General features: G+C 34.7%; 1 protein-coding gene across 1 annotated transcript in view; it reads left to right on the top strand.

Annotated features, from left to right (window-relative positions):
• LOC135138326 (nuclear pore complex protein Nup88) overlaps nucleotides 1-10,567 on the top strand; it is a 123,835-nt gene that overhangs the window by 41,936 nt on the left and 71,332 nt on the right. The gene's annotated exons all lie outside the window — the stretch shown is intronic.

Genomic DNA, 10,567 nt, shown 5'->3' with positions numbered 1-10,567 from the left:
GTAGTTCACTAGTTTTTATATTAAAATTATATATTATTATTAAAAAAGTTTTTTTTTACTTACTTTCTTCAGGTTTTGCAAACCTTTCGCCGAGTGGATCTTTATGGTTTCAAGCACAAAAGTTGGTGAAACGCCAAGCGTCAGTTTGTTTAAAGAATACCAGCAATAATTAATCTGAAACCACAAACCTTCTAACCTCCGGTTTTTAACCGCATCAATTCAGTATACCAGCATATCGCACTATACATTAGTTTACACTCAATTATCAAACAATTACGAATACAATTAATGCTTAGAAGCGAACAAGGCACGCCCTCGTGTTCTTTTAATTACATTGAAAATTGCTTTTTTCAACAGGAACATCGACAGCCTTTTATTTTTCGCCCCTTTGTGACGTTCCCGTCTAGTGTGTGGGGAAAAAGGAGCACTCGAATGACGTGACGAACAAAACTCCACATTGCCTGACTCTCGTATTTATGGTTTATTCGAGAGGCCCGCATCATTAAAGCGACTTGTCAATTATATCATTAGTAAGTCGTAATTATGCGTTCGTGAACCGCACAAGTATATAATGGTCTCTAGAATCGTGAATGGCAAAGGAGGAAATTCGCGGCGAAGAAAAGGCATCCTTATTTTTTTATTTGTTTTTGAATTCCGATAATCCTACTGGCTGCGCCAAAATTACAAATTTTGTTTTTTCTCAAACCGAATCCTTACGGCTGCGCCATTTTTGGCGTCCTTTTTATTTTTCGTTTCTGTGAGCTAAAATGGCATCACAGGTTAATGTTAATAACCGATCAATCGATGTCCTTTGTCCATAGTAGGGGCTTTAAATGTCATTCGCCGAATCTTCTATTGGGACATTTGAAATATTATACCCCTGTACAGGTGAGAACTCGACGAAATCGGTCATAGATCGCCGGATCCAACCTCATTTATAAAAGAACGCAGAAATAGTGGGTACATGGTTTATGAGCGTGCATCGACAGACAAATAAATGTCACATATTCACGCGAATTTTTAGCGTGCTGGTGTAAATGTCATCGGAAAAACCAAAAGGTTTGGTCGATAATGCATGGGCCAAGGGCCATTTCTTCATTAATGAATCGTGAACGCTGGCTTGTTATATTTCATCGATTACGGATCCAGCGTGATCTTGTCAACAAGGCAGGGGTGGACTGAGTAAGATGTTCTTATCGTAAAATACCAAAGTTAATCAATCATATATAGATATATATTTTTTTATATTGACCACCGCCTCATTTGGCGCACTTTTTTCCTTATTTTTCATTATTGTCTTTTTTAAAACATTAAGTTAAGCGTTTATTATTCTAAAATACCACTTGATAGTTTCAATATACGGATTCATAACATACTTTCAATGCTTTTCCTAAGCGTGCTAAGCTCAGTGTTATTTTTTAACACTGGATCTGTTCTATGTTCACTCTATGTAAATACTTATTATTCCCTTTTTTTTTTGAACGTTAAAAAACTTGCATGATGACCAATGCATCACCAGGAAGAAAACTCGTCATGATCTAACAGTAATAATAATAACTTATATTGGCCGCGTGAGTACAAATAACATGTCAGAATTCAAACAAATAAGATTACATAGATACATAAAATTCACTTAAAAGAAAAAACTATAACAAATTTTCAATATATTTAGTTACTGAAGTACTCCACTAACGTATGAAAAAAATTGTCTATCAAATCATTTTTAAGCTCTTTTAAAAATCGTTTGACACAATATATAATTCTATACCTAAGTAGAAGTGTGTTTTAAATTTTGGTGCAATTATGAATATCATTGACGATTCCCGCTCAGTCAAAGTGTGCACCACAAAAGAACACATGGTGACATAACTTCACATCCTACTGATGTTTTAGGGATATTTATTATTTATTGTTGTTGGGGGGTGTGTAGCTTTGCAATTACGGTTATAACCCTTAACCGCTAATGGATTTTCAGAAGGCTGTAATTTGCATATTTTGCTTTTTTTAAGTTTTGCAGTAAAGAGCATAGTGTGTTTTTAAAAAAAAATCATTTAGAAATGTCTGGTCCATTATTATTGATTGTTGCGTTCTTGTCAAAGGTTCTGTAAATCTTCAGTTTCGGCAAATTTTGGAATCAAAATATTTTTTATTTGAATTTTTCTGTTGACAATCAATAACTGATTACCATTTAGTTATAAGATCCCACCGACTGCGCCATTTTTGCGAATACCTTCTTTTATTATTTTCTACGAGGCAAATTCTGAAATGACGTTAATGCTTTACGGGGTCCCAGAAGCATCAATCGCTTTCGTTCGCCCTCGATCCGCCCCTGCCCCAACCCCAAGACGACCAAGCCGTCCGCGACCATTTCTTCATTAATGAAACGTGAACTCCCGTCCATAACCCGTGTCCCTCCCATCTCTCGCCTCCCTCGTGCAGAATTACAATCTGACGAACAATTACCGCCTCGCAATCGTCATCCTAGAACGTTTACGGCCGAATTACAAGATAATTATCAAGTCAAGGTGGTCCCCGTTCCGAATACCTCTAGGACACACTACATCCGACCCCAACATAAACACCTCGATAAACAAGAGCGCCGGCAATCGGCGGCGGTGTCTCGGCGGCGGCCTTCTCCTAAGCACATAATTACGTAATTTGAGCATGGAGAATTATAAAAATCAATCCCAGGTGAGGTGCCGACAGTCGTGTCGTCGTCTCGTTGCGCAGACCTCTGCCGAACTTCCGTTCTGCGGCTGAAAGGCGTTGCTGCGACACGTCGCCGCCTCCTGGACGAGGCTTACGCCGGACACGGCGGCTGCCCCCCGGGGCCGAGAAGAAGGCAGAGGACAGCACGCCGCTGACTAATACGTCAACGTGGTCACGACGTTACGACGCGCGGAAACGGCGGCGGGACGGCCGCCGGGAGCGCGCTCGTTAACGGCGGACAGAGATTGTAATTGCCGCCAATTCTCGCGGGTACAAGAGGAGGTTACGGCAAGGATGATTGGATCGTAAACGGACAGTACATGCTTCTTTATATGGGTTATATGGCACCGGGTAAGGGCTGGGGCGAAAATACGTATTGGGGATAAAGACATGAAGTTGGCGCAGTCGGAAGGATTCGAGAATATCGTTCAAATCACTAAACTTTCAAATGTGTTTTGTGTGCAGATTAATACAATGCTCGTAGCACTTTTACTAGTTAAAATGTTACTCAGGTATAGTAAAGCACTTCAAATTCTTAATTAATCGTGTGCGAAGCTTAATTATACATGTGTATTTACACTTTGGAAGGTCAAGAAATCACATAACCCCGAAAGATTTACACTTTAATTTCCAAGTGGTAGCTGCAAAGCTGTTCATAATGTACTACTTGATTTACACCTAAAGGATGAAATGGCGCATATTATGTTCTAGATATTTTTTAATGCTGAATGTTTAATCTAAAAACAAAAGAACGTTTAACATCAATCATCAAAAATTATGTTTGTCATTTTTGACTAAGTTACCGGGTACCCCAAGGATTTACGTAAAATCGAAGACTTCAAGAAATTCCAAAATAACCAAGCAAGAAACTCTTCAAGACATGATTAAGGCCAGTCCCCACGTTTTCTCAGCGGAATTTTCGCTCTATTTTCAAAATGTAATATCTCCGTTATTAACAGATCTATAGTTTTCAAATTTTAAATATATGTTGTCCATAACTTTCTTTATATAACGCAAGGGCAATTTTGTTAAAAACAGCTTGTGATCATATTATTTTTTTAATTTTAGTGAAATTTTTGCATAACGTATTTTTAAAAATCAATATCTCAATTATTAAATAAAATTTCAGAACACGGTTTTCAACACTGTTTTCAGCTTACAAAACTCCAGAAATCATACGAGACATATCGTCGATTTTATTTTTTAGAAACGATACACAGTTAAAAAAAGCGTATATCATGGAAGTTGCTAACTTTTATTTTTACTATATCTCAGTCCCAACAAATAAAGTCAAAAACCGACCTCGTAGAATTTCTCAAGTTTTGCAAGCTGAAAACAGTGGTGACAACCCCGTTCCAAAATTTCCATAAATAACTGAAATATTGATTTTTAAAAATACGTTATGCAAAAATTTCACTAAAATTAAAAAAATAATATGATCACAAGCTGTTTTTAACAAAATTGCCCTTGCGTTATATAAAGAAAGTTATGGACAACATATATTTAAAGTTTGAAAACTATAGATCTGTTAATAACGGAGATATTACATTTTGAAAATAGAGCGAAAATTCCGCTGAGAAAACGTGGGGACTGGCCTTAACAAAACTTATTAGTCATTATTAGTAAAATTCTGGCATAAGAACTTTCAGTTTGAAATACCTTAAACACGTTATTATCTCTGCAACACCGAAGATTTCAACACAGTGTCGACGTGTTTCAGCAGCTATGCTTTCATGTTTTCAGACTAAACTAACGAGAAGATGTCAGCGTAGTTTCCGTACATCGAGTGATGTACCTACTTTACTGTTGCTTTATAATCAACCGATTTTTACTTAGTTAATATAAATATATCTCAATTTGAACATATGTGGCGAAACTCCTTTCATTATATAGATTTTAAAGAAACCATTCAATAATAAAAAACGTGGCTGGGACAGTTTTTTTGCAAATTATTTACGCTAACAGCAATCTGAACTCCACGTTTTAGCATATTAATTTAAGGAATTCAGTGCTACACATAGTTGAATATCAAATAAAATTTAATCATTTTCGTTTCAAGTCTCTTTAATCGTAGGGTACCTACACTTAACTAACGTCGAAAATATGCGTCTTCACAATCTCGTCTAAAGTGGAATATATCTACAAAGCTAAATAGAGAAATCTCTACTTTTATCCTGTTTCTTATCCTATCACCGCAGCAGCATGGTTTTGTGAAGGGAAGTATAAACCGAACCGAAGTGTAAAAACGCAGTTCGATGCCAATTGTTTGGACAGAAAAGTTAGGTTGAGGGAAATTTTGGATTGTCTAACTCGTTAACTGAACTGTTCACATCTTATACATATATCAGGTAGGCACCAATGTATGTGTTATAAAGGTTAGGTGTCTAGTATATTTAAACACACTTTGGGTGCATCGCAGGGATCGGTGTTGAGCCCCTTGCCTTTTAATGTTTATATAAACGACGTCATTAGCCAAATTCATGTGAGATATCTGTTATATGCAGATGACCTAAAAATTTACCACGAAATTAAGTCAGTAGAATATTGCTTGGATCTACAGCGTAATATTAATATGAAAAGAAGTATGGGCTTAATTTCGATGTCAATTTTTAAAAAACACACTAAAAAAAGACTAAATGTCAAGTTGTTTGAATTATTGTCGTAAAATATTATACAAAAATGTAAACAATACTCGATGCGTCAGTTACAAACACCACTAAAGTAATAGAACAAACCATCTTTTCACTGAGGAAATACTTCCAACTTGCCGACTTGCGAGTTTCATGTTTTCTCGACGTTTGGTAACCTATAGATTACGAAAAATGTGGTTTCCGTTTGTCTGTCGTCTCTCTGTCGGTCCATCAGCTATCTGTCTATCTATCTATCGATCTATCTATTTATCTGTGCCAGACCCATTTTTGTCAAATTTTGTATGGAATATAATGTTGAGGGTAAATCGCTAACCAACATGTGGCGAAAATGTTTTAAATGTTGATAATAACATACTCCTATATTCGTGGTGTATGAATCCGCTTTGCGTTTTTTTCCCTAAACGACCAGATTTTCTCAAAAAAAAAAAAAATCATAGTAAGTCAGTTTACCACTAACATAGGGTGTAAACGTCCGTCTACTGGGTAATATATCCCACGCACACTGACTTGCGGGTGGTACGTTCAATGTCAAACTTAGCCGTTTCTTCTCTTTTTTACTTCCTGAGCAGCGTAAGCAAAGCAAGTATTGTAATCGAATCCGTCGGCCGACTCTAGATAACGAAGAAATAAGTCTCCAGTTTCCGTCTGTCTGTCTGTCTGTCTGTCTGTCCGTCCGTCTGTCTGTCTATCTGTCTGGCGTTCCGATTTTTATTAGACAGATAATCTTCGAAAGTACTAGCTGTCAAATTTTGTATTTATATTAGGAATGTCATGTAATTAGATGGTAAAACGCTAACCAAAATTTGTCAAATCATTCCCACCAATAATGTGATGGCGTGACTTCAAAATTGTACATAGTAAATGGGTTTTAGATTGTATGAAATAACATAGTTTATGATTCCGTGTTAAGTTTTTAACCCCAACGTCCAGATTTTTTGGCAAAAAAATCAAAATTATAAAACATTTTACAATTTAATTTTGAATCTGCAAAACCGAATGCTTTGGAATCTTGCAGATGTTTTAAAGTTATGATAAGCATGACAAATCTTTCATCAAAATATACTTACTTATCCCCTCCAAAAAATTGACGACGTCAGCTCAGAATTTTGCCGAATAACTCATATCTAAATTGTACAAAATACGATGGGTGTGTCCTTGTAATTTACTATTCCTTTCATATTTTTTGCATTGGCATATACAGGGTGAATCAAAAAAATTAAAGAATGCGAGAATATATTGTATTGATTTAATCAGAACTGCAAAACCGAATGCTTTGAAATCTTGGAGATGTTTTAAAGTTATCATAAGCATGGTCAATTTTTTATCAAAATATATCTGTTAATCAACTCCCAAAAATTTATGACGTCATCTCAAAATTTTGGCGAATATATCCTGCCTAAATTGTGCAGACTATGATCAGTCTGTACTTGTAATTTATCATTGCATTGTTATTTTTTAAATTTGCTTATACAGAGTGTCTCAAAAAAATCAATGACTAAATCAGTTTATTTTCTTTATTAAATCAAGAATTGCAAAACTGTATACTTTGAAATCTTGCAGACGTTTTAAAGTTATTGCAGGCATGGTAAATTGTTAATCACAATATATCTGTTTATTATTGTTCGATTGTGGTTTAATAAATAATTTTAGTCCTGTGTTTTTAAAAGACAAACTCATTCAAATCAAACTAATTTCTACGTGACATCCTTAGATGTATAAACATAAGTAAACACCCAAGCGTCAGATTGCTATTATAAGTGTTGAAGGATAACGGTTGTTAGAGATGGATTATTTTGAGTTCAACATGGTGAGCCATCAGAATCTGACAACGGACTGTAAGTCAGTAGCGTAACAAGCACACTTCAGAAGGAGGTGGTTTTTAAATTTGCGAATGAATCTATTAGGCACTAATCTAAACAAGTACAGGTACCCATCGCAGATAGAAAATTTCACTATGACAGAGAAACGATGACGCCTCTGAAAGTGCGCTCATTCAAAAATGCTGTAAAATATGTTTCATTGTACTTCAGGAGCGAGGAAACAACTTTCACCCAATTTTTTCTCTTAGGTGGTAACTAATAATATCTGCGTATGTTGATAACGTTATCACAATTTTTTTATTACTTAAATTAAGAGCAAATCACTCCATTTACTCGGAAATGTAAGAATAGTGCGTCTTTATTTAATAATAATTATAAAAATACGAAATATAGTAATAACATTCAGAATATTTTGTTCTATTGTGGCGTAATTAATAATTTTAGTGCTCTGTTTTGAGGAGACAAACTCATTCAAATCAAACAAATTTCTACGTGACATTCTTTCAATGTATAAGCATAAACACTCCAAGTTAAGCATGTTATTATTGCTGAGAGGACATTTTTTCCCGTTGGTTATCTGCTTTAAATAAGTATATTTTATATTGTCCGTACTTGTACGACGTCATCTTTGGAATTTGCATCCCCACTGCTCAGGGTCTGTAGTGTTATTTATGTTGCTGGTTTTGGCTTTATAAAGATTTATAACAAAACGAATGCGAAAATCAAATTTTCTTATTTTTCAAAAAAGTGGGATTTATTCAACTTGTAGTTCAGGAGCGAGGAAAGTCCTGTCGAAATAAACTTCTAGCAATTTTTTCGTGTTCACAGTGTGGTATATATTTAAAGAACCTATTTTGGTTTCTTATCGTGCAAGGTGATCACTTATGCTCGTTTTACAAGCTCATTAAAGTTTTTAAAATTTTGCGGATATTTCTAGATTTCAGGTTACAAAACCTTCAACTTCCTTTTTTTTTGTCTACGGTTTATAGATTTTAAACGCATATAATTTTTTTTTCTGGTCGGGCATGCCATGCTCATTTTGAAACAATTTATCGAAGACTGGCTTCTGTATACAGAAATTTCCTTGGTATTTGACTACTTGAGACTATAGAATTAGTCACTAAATCTGGTTTATTTTTTAATGTTCGGTCGTATAAATTGCATTGTTTTATATTAAAAGCTCCCGTAAAGACCACCGATCTGTGGAATTTGAGGAAACATTGTTATTGTCATTAAATAAACTGAGTGTTAAAATGCCTTATAAATATAAAAAAATGTTCCACACTCTTATCTGACTATTTCAAAGTACTTTTCATTGCAATCGTTAAAAATATGACAAATGTTTTAAAATCAAACACACACTTTTAATTAGTTCTTAGAGCAATTATTTTGCCCGGACAAACCAAATTTAATTCGGTCATTGCAGGTGCAATAAGTTTTGAAATTGACCACAATGATTTTCTTAATTGGAATATTATACTTAGACTTAACTCTCTGATTATAAGACTGAAAGTAAAAATAGACGTTGTAAGAATAGAAATTGTCCGGCATCTAGCACAATAGTACATTTTGCGTACAAATTCTATTCCTTCTTAAAGTATTGCTTGTACGGTGTTTTTAATTTTCAAATTGTAGATTTTTCGATTGGCCGTATTCATTAACATTGTACATAATTTGACTCCTGTAAGAGACAGTACCAACAAATAATTTTAAGGAGCAACTAAAAATGTTTGCCGGAATTAATTACACTCCACATGTTGTTTTTCGAACTGGCGCAGTCGATAGGATTCCCATCTGACCCACTCCCAACCCGTCCAACTCTTCTCCGTTATCCGCAAACTGCAATTCGCAAAAGTGCACTTAACAACATCATTCTAATTTTTTAATTGGGTCATCAAGGCGAAAGTTATGAGTCGCCATTTCAACTGCACCCGTTTCGTCATTTTCATCCTCGATTAATTTGATCTATATTTTTACAAAGTGGAAAGCGATGTAACACAGCAAGACCAGTTCAATATCTGACAGTAATTAACTATGTTTATGCATGCGATGGCGCTGTGCCCACTAAAAATTAAATATGGTAACTGATTAGTATTGCCGGTAATGGCTTCGCCACACCCTCGATTAATACTACATGCCACTGTGACAAATTTTACATGTTTTATTCATACCGATCGAAAAACGAAACGAAGTAAGTGTCATCGTTCGGCGTCTCTTTTTATCGAAACAAAAAAGAAAAAGACGCCGATGTAGTACGGAGGGTGAGCTTTATTAGAGCGAAGTCTAGTGTGAATGATACCTTGTATTTATGAGTTATTAGAGATATTAAAAAATAACTGCCGGAGTTGCTTTTATCATTAGAGTGACATCAGGTTTGATCTACGTTTAGATAATGTCCCTTTTTCATTTGAGTTTAAAGAGGTCGGAGTGGCACGAGGTGTTGTTAAAAATAAGTAATGTTGATAACGTAATGGGTATCTTTTAATTAAGTGCTAGATTACCTTAGACATAACATGATAAGGAAAATAGTGCAGTTGGAACTGATTTACTTAACTGAATTTATTTGTTTCTCACTCTTATTTTAGTATGAATTTTTTCTTTTGATCTTTAAATTCCCTCCCAATTATTTAAAATTTAATAGAGTAGCAAGACTCAGCAGATTTCTGTTTTATCAATACATAACTGGTACTATTGGAAATACAAAAGAAAAAATTCGAAGACGATGCAAAATATAAACATAAATTAAAAAGGCAAAATCTTATAAAATTGTCACTACAGCTTTATTAAACTCTTATTTTCATAGCTACGAGAATTTTCCAAGAGCTTTTACTTTCCAAATACCATTCAAAAACAAACAATTTGTATAAATGAGTTACTTGAGCAACAAACAATGAAATCGCTGATCCATTTACGTACGTTTTCTGCATTAGATGTAGATGTACCGGGTGTTCTAAGATGATCGAAAATTACCTAATACTTATGCCCTCCATTTATCTTCGTCCGTCCGTCCGTCTGTCTGTCTGTCTGTCGTCTGTCTGTCATCTAGCTGTGTATATTTATAGTAGATAAATTTGATGAGCTTAGAGCATTTGCAAGATTTCAAATTTTAAAGGTATGTTAAAAATAAACAGGATCGTTACAGAATAGGCCCAGTTGAGGACCTACATAATTACTGCAAGTTTTATTAAAATTTTTTACATTGTTTGAAGTTTAAGTTATTCAAGGCGCTGGTGTAAGTTTTATTTTTATACATAATTATTATTTTTTGTGCATCCTTTTAATCATCTTGATGTGTAGACATTAAAAGATTCAGAATATGTTTACTCAAGGACAAGCCAGTGTAACCAACTTAACGTGGTTAATCATTTCTAAAGTAGCTTTAAAAAA

The sequence above is a fragment of the Zophobas morio genome, unplaced genomic scaffold, assembly GCF_036711695.1.
Source record: "Zophobas morio isolate AGI-343-1 ecotype UQ-CSIRO unplaced genomic scaffold, CSIRO_AGI_Zmor_V1 ptg000030l, whole genome shotgun sequence".
Classification (NCBI taxonomy): domain Eukaryota; kingdom Metazoa; phylum Arthropoda; class Insecta; order Coleoptera; family Tenebrionidae; genus Zophobas; species Zophobas morio.
This window is presented reverse-complemented; position numbering and strand designations above follow the sequence as displayed.